The following is a 19,788-nucleotide window of genomic DNA, read 5'->3' on the forward strand; positions in this document are numbered from 1 at the left end:
GCAAATAAAGAAGCTTATCTTTTTGTCCCTATAAGCGAGTGATGGCGTACCAGTACCAATCTGGGTTCACTGAGGTCAATATGCTCACTAAGCTCCTTCCCTGTGAATACAATTGGGGGTATTCTCTTATCTCTACATCTAAAAAGCAACCATATATCAAGACACATAAAGTGAAGAAAAAAATAGAAAAAAAGCGATATTTATGTAAACCATACAAACCCTGGTAAAATCAATAAGTTATATGCGCTTCCAAATTCTTTCTAGTGACGTTCACGGCCTGCAAAGATAATTGCCATCATCATGAAGTTCACCCAATCAACTATATATGTATATATATATATATTATAAATATTGGTAAAAAAAATGTTCATGGACGCAACTTTAATATGCAGAGCAAAATCAATATTAACTTGAATATTTTACATAGTTTAAAAGAGTTGATTTTTTTCATATATGTTTATAGGTGTTCGTGTTTATTGCGTGACCAAAAGACTCAATCGAAGGTTCGAAGCTAAACGTTTTTAGTCGATATGTTTATGTTGTGTAGGACAAATCAACTCTAAATACTTAAGATGGTTTAAGTAATACAGGTTACATACGACTAGCACCACCAAGGCATAATACCTATGCCAATTGGCGGAGCGTGGGGCTAAGCCCAGTTAAATGAACTGGTTTCTGCCGAGACTACTACTCACTAATGCTCAGTTTCTCTCTCAAAATTCCCAGCCCAGAATGAGCCCAGATCTTTATTTAACAGATGTATAAGCTGGTACGAAGCAGTCACTAACGTCATCGGTTCATCAGGCCGGGGTCACCTTAGTTGAGCTCTTCGACATATTAACTTCTGTCAGGTCTGCTTAGGTTGGCCTGCGACATTCAGTAACAAACTACGAGCACTAGAAGCACAGAAACACAGGCAATATACTAGGGCACATGTAGGGACTAACTGACAAAGTTGCCACTATTTATAGGAATGTGCATGCGAATAAAGTTAGCTAGGTGCAAGACTTTTGCCAATTGCAAACAGAACATGACAAAGGTACGTAATAAAGAAATGCGTTTTTACGCTACGCCTCAAAAATGTCTGTAAAGATCTTACGGTTCATTGACAACATAGCGGTCGTTAGATCTCGTAGATTCTTAATGTTACTTTGCTAAAGGTGTAAACAACGATATACTGAAAGCTGAAACAAACTAAGCAATTTGCTAACTATATTTTATCACAGCGCGTTTGTACTATATTTTCTACATGTCTTCAGAGTCTCTGAAAAGGAGACTTAGCAAAATTCCATACCATATCTCGTGCTATAGACATTTTGCATTTTTCTTTTTTGTTTTGCAACATTATTTAGATTCTTGATCCTTGTATTACTAGTACATTAGAATGTGTCGTAATTATTAAAAAATTCCTCATAACGGAAATTAATTAACTTTTTTTTTAACATATTTAGTACCTACATAATGCTACAGTAAATTAGGCTAACAACTTAGACACAAGCGCGCGTACTCAGGTTATTCTTGTAATAGTCACATAACGGCACTAAAGGAGTTCGCCGCACGCAATAAAAGCATCAAACCTATCTTATTTGATTAGAATCATTGCATTAACTGATATGGGTTGGTATGGATTTTACTTGTTATCCTTGTAAAGCCATCTAATAGGATACGAAAGCGATAGAGATAACTTCGCATCCAACAGGTTTCTTCCTATGGGGTAATTGTGACCATTAATAGTTTGAAATGAGCGTTAGGTATTTTAAGATCTGAAACTAAATGGAGTTCACTAAAAAATTAACAGTAAAACGACTGCTTCGAGCCTATTCGTTCAGAAAAATAGGACCAAAACTATCAGCCCAACGGCTTTCGTGTCCTTAACGGATAGGTATTAACGCCAATAGAAGAAAAGCATTTGAAGCCATAATTCCATCGCGTACGCTTAGTAGAATATTGGGTATTCGTACATATTCATACATTGATGAGACCAAGAAAACTATAGATAACACTAGTCACTGCCAAACGAAGTCATGATCTTTTTCAACGTTGGTTTGAGCCGGCGAATCACGGTTAGAGCCAGTTAAGTATTCCTTTTCCATAATAGCCTGTGATTTTCACCCCCTCCTCCCCTTAGTTCCTTCGATAAGGTTAATCGTCGAATGATTTGTTTCCGTTCCCGTCAGTCCCCAGTCCTTACTGGGCATCACCAACTTTTTGCCGTTTTATTCTGTAGGTGCGAAGCGAGCCGTTGCTCTCCAACAACAATGATTATTGACATTTTCTCAATCTCAATTGCCATATAACAATTTCTCATAATCTTAATAAAATAATTTCCATAATCAGCTCAATAGCGTGCGATTGTAATTGGCGGCAACACTCTTTTTATGAACTCCTGGGGTGGCATAGACAATTCCTTTCCTTTCTTTTATTGTTTTTTTTAGACGCGTTTCCTCCTTTGAATTGTCCGCGCGCCTTCCTTCAGCCTCTCTCTGCCAACCGAGGACCTTAGCCTTCGACTGCCGCTATATTTTAACTATTCTCTGGTAAATGATTACGCGTCGACAATATCGATTCACGTCTTCCTGACCTTGGATATCTTTTCTGGCGCCCACCTACTGTTATTATTATTATTGTTAACGCGCAAGGGCGCCAGCATTGATCGGACCTTGGACCAACGAGAGTAGACGATAGTGTAGGTGGAGGCCGAGCAGAAAGTGTATTCCCATCTCATGACGCTTTTACTTGGGTAGTAGCAGCGCTTGCCACTATGTTATCGTGTCAAAAAAAACAATGTAAATTGATCACGTTAAACGGCCGCATCTTAGGCGGCAGCGATCTCAGGACGACAACTTTTCCGTTTTCTGAACCATTGCTCGCCTTGAAAGAAGACTGGGCAGGTTGTGCTATCCACCGGATGGCTCCTGTGTACAAATTTGCCGGCATCGAAAGCCGAGCTCAAGAAGAACTCTTTTAATGGAAGACATAGTTTTTTTGTATTCGATTCTAGGAGAACAGAAAAACAGGTATAACAGCTATAAAAGAACTATAATAAATTTGATGTTAAAATCGCGGGTTCATATTATTATTGTTGTTGTTATTATTTTTTAGTTTAAGGATAATTTTTAGAGGAACTTATCTTGGAAGGGATATCTTGCAGGTATTTCCGCGATTTTCACCATACGCTCATATAAATGAGTGAGCATTACGAACCATTGTATAGTCTACCAGGTCGGTTGCCTTCTGTTGGCGGTGTTATAAAATTGCCTAAAAGCCTCGGCTTTGAAATGTCCACAGTCTCTGGCTGCGCAAGACTGGGTCGCCGTATTTATAGCCTTGTTTTCATTCTAAGGGCGACGCGCCGCGCATACCGAAAAATGCGTTCGTTTACTACACCAATGACGCTGAATAGCGGTTAATAGCAATTACCCACTGCCATGCGACGTGAAATGTCCAGCGCTGCCACCCTGTTCAAGTGCGTCACGCCATCACTGGCAAGATAAGCTTACCACTATCATCTAGGTAACGATTGTTACACGTTCTTTTCCTCCCGAAAGCGCTGACATATGTATATATAGTTTACGTGAGAGGTTAAGTTGAGAATCACAGGCGAGGTAAACAGAGTCGGGAACTTTACTCGCTTTCTTAGCAACTGCTGTCTAGCTGCGAATATGCGAAGGTAGACAGGCAGACACACATAGATATTAGATATGTATATGTGCATATGCATACGTCAATGTATTAGCACATACTGGTATACAAAGTCCATTTTATAGCTTACATAACAATTCCGTCTGGAATCGTCCTTGACGGAAGAAAATCGTGGATGGGTAAGGCAGTGAGATATAAATGGCTTTTAAGCAAGTCAGGCATAAAATAGGCCAAACAAGAATGAAATTTACTGGACTCCAGTAATGGGAATAACTCTACAGTGTTCGCCTGCAGGGAAAGCCCTCGCGTTGGGCATCGATGTAAATGAAGATGGAATATAGCGCCTAATAGCTTTCTTTGTACACATATACACTTGGATCTTCTGCATGAAGATTATACATATATGGAAGAAGGGCCTGGACCTATAACACTATGCAGACTGTTATTTACTTTTTGTATAAGAATATCGCATAGAGAGGGCTTTGAAAGAAAGAGAATGCATGTTCTTCATAGATGGGAACGGAGAAGAACAGAATGTATAGAGCTATATATTTTCTAGTATGAACCGAACAGTGTTGAAAAGCACGCCATAGCCCTAATTGCATAGAAAAATGGTAAAGACGCCTATTATCAATCAGGCTAAAAAGTGCGATGCAGAAAGCGACAATGTCTGAATAGCGGACAATGTCTAGTTGAATTCTGTTATATAATAATTAGCCATCCGGGTAGATTATATCTAACTGAAATCACCCTTGATCAAGATAGAAGCTTGTCTTTTTAATCAGTACGGATGGTCCACGCATCGCGTACTCTACTACGATTGTGTTTCCACCACAAGTAAAAGCAAAACCGTACCTGTCAAAATCAAATAGATCTATTCCAATTGAGTTCTTAAGTTTACATTCCTACTGTAAACTGTCAACTATGACTTTGAATCTATCGATTATAAGCTTTGTCGATTTATATCTCTGTATCGTATTTATCTCCGCAAAAAGCAAAAGTATTTATCATTGTCGTGTGGACTTGTGGTGTTTGTTTTAAAGAAAGTTACTGGCAGAGGCATTTTTCAACAGACGCGTCGCCCTCACTTACGGCTACAAACCTACCTAAATGATGATAAGATCGATTACCGTGGGTAACAGCAAGCTGAATTTCCTCCGAATTTAAAACTAATCTTGCCGTCATTTTTTTTTGCAGATATATACAGTCTAATGGAGAGTGTGGGTGCTACCAGTTCAGTTTAAACTGCATTATCTTTCGAAAACAAATCGTTTAGTATATAAATCGCTATAACCAGCTTATAAACAAAATAGCGCGCCCAGTTTCTGGGTCTGCAGATTATTCGCTCGACGGAACTGTTTGATGTTACCTGTTCCGATTTTTGTAGAAATTTGTGTGCTAAATGAAATCGTATCGCGTGAAGTTGCACTTCTTTTTTTCAAATAGTAGTCCTTGTGTCCGGCAAAATTATTTCATAAAAATATAGTATACATATACAAAAATATATCTACAAACTCAAATTAGGCGGACCTGATTATCTTGAGGAGCAGTATTTAATAAGCTTGCTTACATCTAACTATCTGTTGTTCTAGCTATTTATAATATGCCGTCCCTCTTTACATACTAATGAATGAGTTCTTTGGGTTCGGCAAGAGGCTTTTGACATGAAACTGGGCAATAATGCTCATCATGTTTAGCGACCCAGAGTGGGAGACGTAGTATGTGCGTTGTGCGTTTTGGCCCGAACGATGTTGTTGTTGTTGTTGTTGTTGTTGTTGTTAGAAATTTCACAAGCGAGCATAGCGCGAACTGCGAATCCTTCCTAATAGACAACAACTTGCTCCCTTAATTGATATCGCCGAACGTGTTTGACAAAACCGTAAAGTCATACCCGTTGCCGCCGGCCTCAGGTGAGTCATTTTTGCCTCTATTTCATGCTCCACGTTGAGTAGTTCGACTTGGCCGGTCTTTTGTATCAACGAGTTAGTGAATGTCCGCCTCTATAGCCCAGGTCCGAGATTGGAACTGTAGCCAATCGGTGATAGGGTCTACTGGCAAACGAGGAAAACTGTGACGAGATGGAAAAAGGGCGGACTTGCCGTTGAAAAGTCTAAGAGAGAGATCGTCCCTGCTCTGTGTCATTGCGCTCCATCATGCAGCATACTTACCATGTGCAAATGCAAAGAAACGAGATCATGCTGTTGATGTTCATTCTATGCTCAAGATACCGCACCAATTTAAATTGACGTCGGTTTGAGTCTGTGCGGGTGTCTACGGCATGTACAACGATTTAAGTAGCCCGTATTGGCTAACATATAAGAAAAAAACGTGTGCCAATATATTCCGAAGGTTAGCAAAGCAAAAGCGGATCCTAGTAAAACGCCGCGGATGGATTAAGCGTTGAATAAAAGATTCACGACGTAACAGCGTTGCCACTCGATGTATTAGCGTGCCGTAAATGCGTATACGCGCAAGCTTTCCTGAAAACAACCTTCTGCTCAGATGAAAATGCGTTTTCTCATTTTATGTAAACAACTAACACAACGCTTACAAACAGTAAAAGCACCCGGGCTAAGATTTTTTTAACACACGTTTTTTTTTTTTTTATAATCATTGGGAATCATCAGAAGGGACCAACTACATTACCAACAGCTTCTTAGGCCAAAGGACACTTGCAATTCGTAATGTAAGCGAAAGTTTTGTCGAACTCCTTATTGCAAAGGCGCGATGATGGTTATGATGATAATGATAATACGAAGGCTTATTTACAAAAAAAAGAAATTAAAATGTTATATATATAAAAGTATACAAATAGACGTTCCCAATAGTTCAATTGATTTCTACTATAATATTTTAGTTGCGATGGTGCGGTTAAAGAAAATAAATGAAAAACGACACTGTACCTGGTAACAATTTTTGATCAGGGCCATATATTTCCAAATTACGTTCACAGTTTAAATCAGTACCTCGAATAATCGATGATTCTTAGGCGTTCGAAACGGACCAACCTAACTGCGTTGCCCCACTAGATAATCGTCATAATAGTGGCAATATTACTGCGGAAAATTGTTTTATTATCAAATTATGCCAGCAACGTACGAAAAACACTATTCTAAGAAGCATGCCGAGGGGGCTTCCAAGAGTTGCAATCATTTAGCTGCATTCGACCTGTATCGTCTACTGAAATATACAGAGCATCTTCCGCGATTCCGATACAGCTGATAGGCCTTGATCACGGGTGATATAATGTGAATGTTTTGTTTGGGCCTACGACGTCCTTTTTAAACAGCCCTTTCGTTGATAACGAGATAGTATCCAGTGATACGGCCAATGGAAGTGACACGATCAGATAATGGCGACTATCACGATTCGGTCCTATTTACAGGAACAGCAATGCGTTGCTCGGCAGGCACTGATTCTATTTTTAATGATGAACTTAGGTTACACAATGATTAATTCAATAAATAGCAGTCAGCCGAGGCAGGTAATTTTGGCAAACAAAAAAAAGGCCGGTAAGAAGAGGCAAGGCATCAGGTTTGTAAAGGTTGAAACGAGTTCTCCCTTTGTCTTACTGTAGCGTACCTATGTAAGTCCTTATTACATCTGGTTTAAGCTATTTGTTAAACATTATACCAAATTGTAACAAATCATCCAGTGTACTTCTTCTTCGCAAACTCTAATTTTTGTCCTATAAGCATCTATGACTACGCTAACAGGCAACATTCATCTCAAATCATATACACATATATTCCTATTAAATAGTTTCAAATTTAACGGTAGTGTCAATATACCTCGTATTTTAGGGCACTCTGTTGGTAATTAGATTTGTGGCATGCAATTCTTATAAATAGATGACACAGGATATTGAAATCTCTGCAGTTCTTGGCCAGCGCTCTATTTCACATCAGAAGATGTCCTTGTAGACTTTCTGCCGCGGAAAGCTTTATCTTGTAAATTCAGCGGTAGCGAAACGAAACAATATCAAGATACACCTTTACATAAATCTTACGTAAAATGATTTTTGTAATCGATATATTAAGTGATTATATCGCAGGTGGACTCGTTTTGGCCAGGCGTATCTAAACTCTACGTTTTTCTTGACCAAATACGGCGAAGCTAGTTACATATTAGTGCGGTGCGAAACACGTTCCAGAACTCAGGTAGTAGTAGCTTTTAAGTCAGATTAATCTGCCTTTTAGAATTTGACATCAGAAGCTGTCACTTAGTTTCTGTATAAAGTAAAATGGAAGAAATGTCTAGTGGTAGGGGGTCAATTTACCAAATGCAAGCGTAGCTGGGCCCAGTTGTTGGGGTCGCTGCGTTTCGTAAAGGACTAAGGCGTTTGCTCTTATACTACAAATCCGGATGCCGTCAGAGAATCATGCTCGCGTTGATGTAACGTACTCGATTTAACTAAACGTATTTGACAAACGACAAAAGATTGCTATTGTTTAATTTGGCATCGTTAGACGAGTGTTGTCGTACATCCAGAATATAACCGTAATTAACTACTAGTCGAGTAACTTAAGTTGCGCAGTCTATTCTCGTCGCACGAACCGCTGTTAACGTACCAACTTACAGCACGAACAACACAATTTAGTTAAGAAATGCACATTTGCGAAGGCTGGACAGCCTTCGCAAAAAGGCTAGAGCACAGTAGCATTTTTAAACGTTTATGCTAAGCGTTACGTTTCAAACTTACACAGAGAAAACTTGTCAAATACAAATAAATTGACTTAAGTTAGGGGATCTAAGGCCGTTAGTAAGTATTAAAAACTAGTTTCAAACTATCATGTGCATCCAGCTGACTGCAAATCGACTGATGTTTTGTTTACAAAAAAATAGATAGAACTCTGTTTCTAAGTTTAACTTCTAAACTTTTCAATTTAGAGTTGCCTTTCTACGTCTGCCACGGAGCAGATCCACCGCTTCTATAGCATATCTTCAGCGAAGTCGCCATTTACGAAAATAAATCGCAAAACCCTTTTCATCGAGATTTACTGCATGAGATGCATAGTATACTTTAGACATGTGTCTAAGCTGTATATTATATATGAAAAGTATATGTGCACACAAAAAGAAACGCCATTACCGAACAGAAACTAACCTATCTCGCCATAGCGCGGTTGAAGTATCTGTTTGATTTCTATTTCCAAGATGAGGCAGGTAAAAGTCTATTAGAATGCTTACGGAGGTTGCATTTGCGGTTCGTGCACACACGGTGACGGTAACGAAGAACCCGTTGCGTGACAAGACTACCCCAAAGACTCTGCACGTTTGATGACATACATTAGCAGGGCAAGACATGAGAGCCAAGCCCTTTGTGATGTGGTCCTTAGCATAAATATATAAAATGGCTGTCGTACCACTTCTGTCATTTGCCTCGGCTAACATTAGCTGTCATCAACAAGGCAAGGAAGATCATAGCGTGCACCAACACACCCAGTAAATGTTAATCATTAGGCTAACGTAAAAGTTCCATCCATTTATGGGTGAAACTCAGCCATGATAGCACAATTACTTGACGACTGACAATAGAGTGCAAAGTTTATGCTGGCTTTCAGGCAATAGACCGTTACCTAATGATCGGACATGAAGTGACATTTTAGTTCTAGAATAGCTTCCATACAACGCCAGCATAAGAGCTGCATTTTGTACGCGATTAGCAACAATGTGCGTCTAGTAGAAAAAACACAGTATTATCTCTTGACTATTTAAACCTTAAAACGATCATGTCCCCTGATGAACTGCTGTATAGGCCATCATTAACCTTCAGTAGGCCATCAATAACGAAGCCTTATTATTTCAAGTTTTAAGCTCAGCGCCGTTGTTCGGCACAGTCTTGTTAGACGTCCATGCCTGTACGCGAACGTACGCCATCATGCGTCCTTAAAAATTGGCAAGGAAATTCGTTACATAAAACATTGTTTGACTGCAATTAGACGCAACGTATACGATCCCGTAGAAAGCCAGCCACGTATATTATTATGACAGGCTCATAACGCTTATTCGTTTACGTCAAAAATGTCATCAATTAACGAAATTTGTTTTAGGATGATGATTGTTCAATCTCTTAGCAAACGTGATGACTCAATTGTCTATTCGTTACACCTGGGTATTCGAGTGGGAATCATCTTTTCTATAAATTTTTTTTTATATTTTTAAGTAATATCGGTAATTCTTGTGTGGTATATGTGTATGTTCAAAGGAAAAACAAATCAGCCTATCGCTTCCATATTAACTAGAAATAAGAAATGCCCAGGCGACCATGAAAGCTATCCGCTGTTCCTTCATTTAGAAAACAACCCTAACTATTCGGTCTGCGGCCCAGTATCGTGTCATTGCAGCTGTCCGTTGATAATATGGCGACGCAAATTACTCGTTGTTTTCTTTATGCCCAGAAGAGATATTTCTAACTGCGTCAAGCAATCTATGCTGTCGTGTCGAATAAGGGAAATTAGTTAACTAACAGGAAAGACTGGACAACTTAACGCGTTTCTTCGACTGATTTCTTTTTAATTGATTAATTTAATAGCTAACATTCTCAATTCAAGAGCTAAATTAGTGTCACCATTATTAGGTATATAGTAGGAAAGTTTATAGTTATTCTAGATTAATTTGAGAGACGGTTAGTGATTACTCGACGGCTTGGATCGAACGTTTTTTTCCTCACTTCGTAACCTTTCCCTCACTTGTCCTTAATTTGTGGTACACCATTTGAAAGTACCTTTTTTCGCTCGATCTGTACACCTTCGGAGGAGGACGGTCGACAAACCGCTTGGCCGAAAAGGTGGGCTGCAGAGAGGCGACCAATGTTAACTACCTTAATCTTTGAGCTTTGATATTTCATAGCGTTTTGAATCCAACACTAGATTATGGGTTCATACGATATCCCATCATTTCGCTCTGCGTCAGGCTTTACACGGCCATAATGAGTAGTTTGCACTGAATTGTCGCCGGTGATGACAAGAGACATTAGTTTAAATTGGATATTGAAATGAATAGCTCCAGCAAAGAAACCAACGCCCAGCGTCCAACCAGACCCGTCATCCGAAAAAGGCTATGCCACTACGAGGGCCTGATTAATTACGTATTGTTTCCTATGAGTTAGGTAGTTGATTAGTACGTTCATTTGGTTTCGTATTAACCAGGCTATTCAGAAGAAAGTCCCGACTAAGGTTGTTCTGTTTTGTCACAATGCAAAGCTATTTACACATCGCTGCTGTTTGAGACTTCGAATAGGATACTCTGTTATACACTTCAGACATCTCCCACTCATAAAGCAATAATTACCTTCGTGGCCTTTGCACTTCAACACGGATCAACAACTCAAAACGTGTTTTGGAAACTTCTGCCCTCTAAGGAGACGGTATATGCCACTTGGAGAGACCCGAGAATATATATAATAATTTATTACCTTAAAAATAAGAAGTGCAATGTTTCCTATTATGTAAAAATCAAGGAATCTTTCTTTTCAGTCTTATAGTTTAGAACAAATGCAGCGTTTAAAGTTTCATCATGTGATCAAATAGGTGACGAATCAAACACTTACTACACATATCGTATAGTACCTTATCACTATTTAAAGTCTAAGTGGTTCACCAAACACATTAAGTTTTCATTGACAGGTAGGCTGTTTAGGTGATAAAAACTGATTTTCTTTTTTTGTTTTTTTTATAGGGCTATACACTTCTTGAGTAGTACATTTCAAAAGAATAATGTCATGCATTTTAAATATGAAATAGAAGAGAGCGGGACCATGTCAGATAAAATTTATTTAACGCTATCGTTGAAAACAGTGGGTGTAACGGGAGGAAAAAATATTTCAATATGTTTGTCAGAGACTTTTTCATTAGATAGCCTAAATGGGCTTGAATTTCGAAAAAAATGTAAGTTAAGCTCATATGACCCCATCGAGTGGGGTTGTATGAGCCGGAGCTGAAGTGTGTGTGCCACTAGTGAGGTCAGTTATCCAATAGAGCTTGTTTCTTCTCATAGAAAGGATTGCAATTATAGCTAGAAGAGAAAATGTTTACTGCCATTTTCTGCCAAATTCGCTGTAACTTCTAATACATATGTCGACACAAGACCGAAAAATGCGGTTTGCTAACGAAACCGTCGAAATTTTTTTCCTAAAGTAACCATATGTGGCACGCTATTGACAATAGGTATAACCGCAACTAATTCAGCGAATGGCTGCATATAAAGTCGCCATTTTATTTGACATATATATATATATATATATATATATAGATAAGTTGTTTTCGGAGGCCATATATTTCCTTCAATATCGACGCCATCCGCTTTCATATAAGCTCGAAACGCGATAGCCCATATAGCCCAACTCCACTCTGGCCTGTGCAGCCCTCAAGGTGATCATATAACATAACTCAATACAACGTTTTTCTAAAATGTAACTTGATTTCAGTTTGCCCTTGAAAATATAATCACAAAATAGGAAAACCGTAGTAGAGAAACAAACTGGTTATTCTGTTTCTCTGCCATTGAACAAAGGTTGGAAGAAATACGTAACTGCTTCAATAAAGCCGCCCTTTTATAACCCAGTTAAAGAGAAAACTTAGTGACACGAATTGTCCTAAATCCCCCACCCATGTGCATGTCGAAAATTGTGGAAGCTTAAGGGCACTCAAATTTAAATTTAACATTCCCTTAACAGAAGGAAATATAGTCCCTTATATAGTTCCCGTCCCGTGCAGCCCCACCTTTTTCTACTATAAAAGCTCGACGACAACATTTCTCCATGTAATTAATAATATTTCGCTAGTCCTGGGCTGGCGATCCGAGGCGGCACCACTTCGCACATCTCTGTTTCGAAACTTAGCATTCGGTGCTGCACTGTTAAACGCATTGCTTTAAACGAAGCACTCCGTGTAGGGGGTAACACTGGTTTGCATGAATTCTTTGGTTTGTAGAGTTCACTTAATGCCAATCAGCGATTAAACAAGCTCGCTTTTCTACCCAATCGCACACGGCCTGCCTGTCGATTACGACATATAGTGTACCTTTCAATCTTTTAATGTTGGACACCTATGAAAATGTCCTTCATTAAAATGTAACGAAATAAAAGAAGATGTTGGCCTATGTTTAGAACCCATGTTGATGTCAGCATATCTTAGTATTAACATTCGGCTATTACCTGCTCTTCTTTTACGATTTACCTTTTTTCAACAGCTGAAAATTAAGTGTGCAGCAAATGACGCTGATTTTTCTTAGCCTTAAGATCTTCAGGTACATCCAGATCGTCGATCAGAGATGCGCAAGCCTTGCAGCGACGACTGGCACACAAAACTTCTAAGGACATAATCATTCTGGCGTTTTTTTGTCACTACTGCTTATGCGAATGTTAGCTTGTACATCTCAAGCGACTTGATATAGAAGGGACTCATGTATATCGTTTGTATAATGCCGTAAGTAAACATTTGGATTGATTAAAAGGTGAACAGAGGTATCTTGCTATGCAAGTGCGGGTGAGCACCACAAGCGGCATAAGGTAGGTTTTAAAAGACCTAAACCAGGTAGTGCCCCTATGCGTTACAAAAACCCCAACCAAAAAAGTGATCACGCTGAGCACTTCTTTATCCCTTTACTTACGCCGTTATCTGTTTAGCACACTGTCACAGACGACATAGTATTCTTTATTACACACCGCTTCGCGGTCTGGGTGCGTGCCGTCCCATTGACTCGCCAAATCGACAGATAACATGAGATGGCACACTCGTACTCTAGCGGCAGCTAAATAAAGGTGGTCCCCATTTTCTTACTTAAAAGATTTTGGCCAGTGCATCAGGGCTAGAAGACTGGCTGTCTCCTTCTTACTTTTTTGATTATCTGCATATGTACTAACAGTGGCTCCATACCACGTAACTACATGCGCGGGGCCTTCCCTACTCTCTCGCCCTTTTTTCTTCGAAGCCAGCAACAAACGTTGATGGTGGTGGTACGGCTGTTGATCTGTGATACCATGACGTCTTGCTGGCTGATATCCACGTTAGCGTCCATCGTGGTGATGGTGGTGGTGCCGGTGTTAGTACCAGCGATGACGGGATCGTCACGTGTCAGGGTCCGCGAGTGATTTTCCGCTTTAAGTCCGCCACAGCGTCCTCTAGAAAGACTTTTGCTTCTCGTATTGCTGACAACTATAGACGTACCACATCTGCTATTACGGCTCTTAACTCCGGCAAATCTAGGCAGGTCTGTTGTTGTTTTTTTATTTGAGGGAATTTCCTTTTGTCTAGCGAAGTTCGCTTTGTCAATCCTCAATCGCCCCTTTCCGTAACTTGACGTGTTTCAGTCCACTTCTAACGGAAATGAGACTGAAAGTAGGCGAAAAGTAAATATCTTTGTCTGGCTATTCTATAGGTCAATACTTGGGGGGTCTTTGTATTAGTGGAGATGGCGGATGTTTATGTCATACGTAGCATCATCGCTAATCAATGTTAATTTGTGTTGGGTCATAGTCGTAAAGCTTCTGTAAACAAACAGCCAATATTACAAGGCGTTAACACCAACTATATCCCTTCCATTTGTTTAACCATCCGCGATGCACTCGTCCCAGAAATAGCTAGTTTTAGCGGCTTATCTATACAATCGCAACGAGTTTCCTAAAACAATAATCGCCAGTAAAACCGGTTAGAATACGTATGCGTCGTCAACTATCAGCCTTGATAGTTCGAACGTAGCCATATGCAGTACTAATACATTCAAATAGATCAATGGACAATCGCCTGTAAATCGATTTAGACATCAGTCCAATATCCATTTAGCGTCTGTAAGCCAGCAATATTCAGGTTACGCGCCGGCGCATAGACTTCATACTGTCCTTTAAGATGCTATACGTAAAACTGAGAGTTCAATGCCCTTTTTGGTTTTCAACATTCATTTGTACAGTACATAACATTTTAGATAGACATACAACAAGTTGAAGGTCCGTGTGCCAAACTTGTGGACAATTTTTGGCCTGGGTTTCAGCTTCCGGACAAAGCTGACGCCAATCTGGATAATAAGTAGACGTTTGTCGAAGGGCATAGACCCTTTATTGCAAACGCAAATTAAAACTAGTACAAAAATCACCTGACGATATTTTGTATCAGTTTATTGCTTAAACACTATATAGCGCTATATTAACCAATAGGGCAAATGTGCCCCGGGATAATTTGACTAACTATAAAGCTGAGCTCGATTTTTGGTAAGACAAATAAATCAACATAAATGTCGAAGCATCCGTTACTTGAATGCAATGTATTCTGTCCTTTTATCTTTCCTCGTGTACCGGCCGCCACGATGTTATTTTTAGTATAATGAAATGCGGGGCATAAAGTCTTAACAAAGTCAATAGCTGCAATCTTAACATATGGATAAAATCTCGCTGGGTTTTGAAACGAAAGAAAAAAGGAATTATACAACGACTACAATACCTGGAAAGTTACCGGATAGAATGGTAAACGTATTAGTTGTAACAGTTGGGCCAGATTCTTTAGATCAACCCGACTGATAATTTAATAGTTATGCCATACATTGTGCTATATAAAACAAACCTAAGATGAAGCCGAACCTAGTTCTACTTTGGTCATTGGGCTTGCCTAGGATGATTCTTCCGGCCAAAATCTACAATAGCTCACTTACTCTGGAACCGACTAAATTATTTTAACCATTTGGATATAGGCCGTATTAGGTAATCTGACGAAAGCTCGTTCAGTTTATTGCACTAATAAGTTAAATAGATATTTGTGAGACGAACACACTGGGTGATGTATACCCCACTCCTAGCCAGCCCTAGAGGTGCACCTGCGCCATTGGAATCTAACTAAGCACAAAGATCTGGCGTTGCTTGCTTTCGATACAACGGTTTCAGTCCCGTACGCGGCACTTGCGTGATATTACGTTTCTCAATTTCCACTCAGGTTTGCTGGTTTCGATATAGTTGCATTTTCAATGGGAACAGACAACGGAGTCTGTAGAGCTCCATCCGAGCTTTTCGTCATCTGCTATGCCCCGTCTTCTCTTCCTTTGTTTAATCACGTCTAAGGTTCCCAGTACTCTATAATCTAGATTCTTGGAAGGACAGCTATCTATGGTCGACCCCTGTTGAAACCTTAGATATCCAGAATCTCTAAAGATACGTCACTTAAAATTTTATTTTTATTAAATAAAAAAGACCAAAAAGGATCTACCCTATTCCCGCGCAATTGTATCCAAAATTGACCTTCTCCGAAATGCACCTTCGCCTAAAAGGTTCTACAGCTCTCTTTTAATTCTACGCCTTTGCCTATTTGAGTGTAAAAAAACGTCTTCGGTTGTGGCGTATGCACCTTATTTAAAGTTCGTTTTTGAACGCGTGCAGCTGAAAGAATCTGTGCGTACCCGTATCATTCTCGGATCTGTACGCATTTCCTTTGTCACGAACAAAAAACACTGTAGTTAACTATAGAATGTGACATAAAAGGACGCGCTCCTACGATGGTTCTGCTTGACTGGACATCTTCACTGGGTAGATTTGAACGATAGAGATAACCAATTTTTTCGAGACGATGAAGCTCTTTAAGCGTTTCGCTCCTGCGAAACATTTGGTGAATTGTATGTATTTTATTGATGGCCAATGCTGCCATTAGCTTTTTAATTTCTCGAATCAATTAGCAATTGTTTAAGCTGCTGGGAAATATGGCTTTCCGTGAACTGTACAAAAAAATGTACACGCATTTTCACATGTAGACATTACTGATGCCGCTTGTAGCGAGTGATTTCGATATTTACTTACAACAAATAATAGATGATCACATAGAGCCGCCAGTAATTGATTTGGATAGTTTATGTTGACTTTGAAAAGTAAGAGTAGCTGGTGACTGAAGGTTCTTGTTATGCTGTTGTAATTAAACCCACAGAGACAGGCAGCTTATAGCTCTAACAGACGCTTATAAACCCCGTATTATTGACGATCCTTTTCCTAGCGACGCGTTTCTGTTGGCTTGCTTGCCTAAGAACTTTCGTTATCTTAGTACAATCCGCATCATCTCGTTCTTTCGGCATTGTCATAACCAGCACTGTGGCTTCGCCTTGTACTGTGAACTATCCGTCGATGGAATAGTACGTTATATAGTGTCCTATTATCTATTTTGATTTATTTATCTACGCACCTTCTACCTCCTATGAATGGATGTGCCTAGTTATGTATGTGTATTCGTAAACACTATGCATACCCGGTTTCTTGTGCGGTTTTTGGCTATCAATGTTGTTATTGTTGTTGTTGTTGCTGTTATTGCCGTCGGTGTGCAGCAATACGTACAAAATCGTCTATAATCTTACCAGCATTGCGGTAGTTATCGATGAACACAAAGATGAGAAGCATTTCCCTTGATAAACAAAGGCCGACATACATTCCATCATGAAATGGTGGCCAATCCTGGCGAAACATCTGCAGAAATTCGCAACTCGGTCACACACGGCTATAGAGAAAAAAACAGGCAGAATTGCATATCGAGTTATGTTGCCGATGATGAGGCCACACGCGAATAGATGACCGAGTTGCGCCTGACCGGAGGTCAATGGGATGTTTCCATCAACAAGTGGAGCTTTCTCGGACTCCCCGTAGCTCAAGCGCATTGCGCAACGACAAGCAGCTAACGGGGGTTCCACTAGTTTGCGAGATCGTAAACCGTTCGCCGATGGGGCGCACAGAAGCAAACATCGCCCAAGCTTGTATATGCTGTGCCTATTTTTCTCTGTTCTAGCGCAACCACAGATGAGAACGACCTAGAATTGGATTCAGTGGTGAACCACCTTCCGGTCAGTTAGCCTATGTCCCGCATTTGCGTTTGTCTAGGCTGCAAACGAAGATAAGAACGTGCTCAGCAGACGGGTGCTTTTCCAGTGGACTCTGTGGTGAAGATCCGCAAACTTCCGAAGGGAGTCGCGGTGGATGTTCGCGACCTTTGCCTTGACCACCCGTGCCTGCCTGTGACTGCTCCAGTCACAGCAATTGGGCCACTACAAAACCACAAGACAGCTGTTGTGAAACTTGTTTCTTATGGGACACCTGCATCTGATGCAGCTATATTCGGTGACTCACCGCTCAAATAGCAAGGAAAGTTCCATTCTAACTTTGAAAAATAATACTGATCCAACCATGACTGATTGGTGATCCAATGCTTATAGGAGACTGTAAGGTTTTTTTCTGTAGAAATGTAGGTGACATAGGTGGCATAGACTTTGGCAATAAAAAAAGAATAATTAATCCCAAGCTTGTAGCACTGAAGTCAGACAGATGTTTCGCTTGAATCGGTGATTTGTGCTTTCAAATAGTTCGGTGTAGTTCCTCAAGCCTGGAATGTCATATTAAGGGCGGCTATAAAAAACATTTCCCATCCTATTGTTTATTAGCCAGTTGGTGTCATCACGTTTTAGTACTGGAAAAATTGTTCTTATTAATGACAAGCTTGATTTGTTGAAAAATGAAGGCGGTATATGAACAACCTCCATTCGATATACTCTTCCTAAAGAGCGCATTGTTATATATATATATAACTGTTCCGTCTAATTTAAGATTTCTATATTCCTTGAGTAATGTTCGACGTTCATAGGCTCAGTGATCAGCTTTTTCTTGCTATCGCAAGATACGAACAAAATAAATGATTTTTGCCCTTTGGCAATACCAATAAATGGCACAAAAAATGTCATAGTATTATAAAAGACGAAGTCTGTGACAACTCCTGTTTTTACGTGAAAATGTACGCGAAAATCAGGACAATGATCAGTAGGTTTCGTTTGAAACGTTTGTTTGTATTATTGAAAATTTTACTGCAACTGATTTCAAAACACTTATTTCGATTGCTTTCGTTGCATTGCCGCTGATTATGCCAGAAGGTTTAAAATCACCGACTTTTCTCGAAGGTTCCTGACATTTTATCAGTGTGTTTTTAGCCACAGCAGTTAAACTCTATGGTTCGATTCATATTTGCATACAAAAGTGGGCATTGCCCTAAGGCTTTCCGTTTTATGCTGGTCAAGTTTACGTTAGACTCGAAAGCTAAGTTATTCTCGTGCCAAACGGTAGAGTAGCGTTTTTGTAAAGCGATTAGAAGCGGACGTTGTTTGGATTAACATGTAGCTGTGGCAATGAACTAACGGCCGGAATCATGAAAACGATAAAAACATGCTTTTCTTGTGGCCAGCAAGAACTTCGATCACTATCAATATTACGCTTCCGAACACTTATAGACGATAAAAATACAATGAAACATAAAGATCTATTCGCTAATTGGCGATGGCTAGCGCACAGGGCCTACTGTGATTTAAACGTTACGAGCATCTCGAGGGCAGCACGAATAATAGATTGAAAAGAGGATAGATTTATCTCGTATATTGTGATGTAATGGAAATGTTCACAGGGAGTAAGAAATATGTGCCAGCTTTTTTTTTGTCAAGGATAAAGATAATTATTATGAACATGTTTAACGTGAATACAGTCTAGTCTGCGGCTCAGATATGACAACTTGACAGAGTGGACCCGTTATAATTGTCCTTGTACTGCTACGTATTTGATAACTGTTTAACAACATTAAGTACACAGAATGATTTCATAATGTCCGTAGCGGAAACTTTTCCAGTGGGGTATATCATCAAACTTACGGACAGAGATTGAGACCTGGGTGCATCAGATTATTGCCATAGACCGATGCTAAATATCTGAGACAGGCAGAAACGTTTGCCGATGTGACGGTTATACAGGAGACTGTGTATGTCTAGTCACAAATCTGTCGACTCTTCGACAAAAAGGCCGCACCAAGAGCAGAAGATTTGGAGCACTTTGAAATTGTGCTACTAGTGAACTATCAGCTTTTAAATGAGAACAGTAAACTTAAATGAGTCTTACATTTATACTATGGGAAGGATTAGAAATTATCCTTTTTTTAACAATGAGCAAAAAAGAACATGTTGCTTTGTTTAGTAATAAACAGTCTGTTGAAATTGCGCTTATTCTGTTCAGCCGTTGCAAGAATAGCTCAGGTGAGCATCGAATGAGGGCAACGCGTAGGGTGATTTGTGTGCAGCTGGAAAAACGTCCATTAACAGTTCTTGATAGATTTGCTGCCTGCCAACCTACCTTATCTTGCTATACAAAACGCTTACCGC

General features: G+C 39.7%; 1 long non-coding RNA gene across 1 annotated transcript in view; it reads right to left on the minus strand.

The window, feature by feature from the left end:
* The window catches only part of LOC111270327 (uncharacterized), a 21,771-nt gene extending 8,614 nt beyond the window's left edge, over positions 1–13,157 (minus strand). The window contains exon 1 of the long non-coding RNA XR_002686251.2: positions 12,822–13,157. This is a non-coding gene — a long non-coding RNA (uncharacterized LOC111270327). The remainder of the gene's footprint in view (positions 1–12,821) is intronic.
* Positions 13,158–19,788: the final 6,631 nt, after the last annotated feature.

The sequence above is a fragment of the Varroa jacobsoni genome, unplaced genomic scaffold (genome assembly GCF_002532875.2).
Source record: "Varroa jacobsoni isolate VJ856 unplaced genomic scaffold, vjacob_1.0 scaffold_1463, whole genome shotgun sequence".
NCBI classification, from domain to species: Eukaryota; Metazoa; Arthropoda; class Arachnida; order Mesostigmata; family Varroidae; genus Varroa; species Varroa jacobsoni.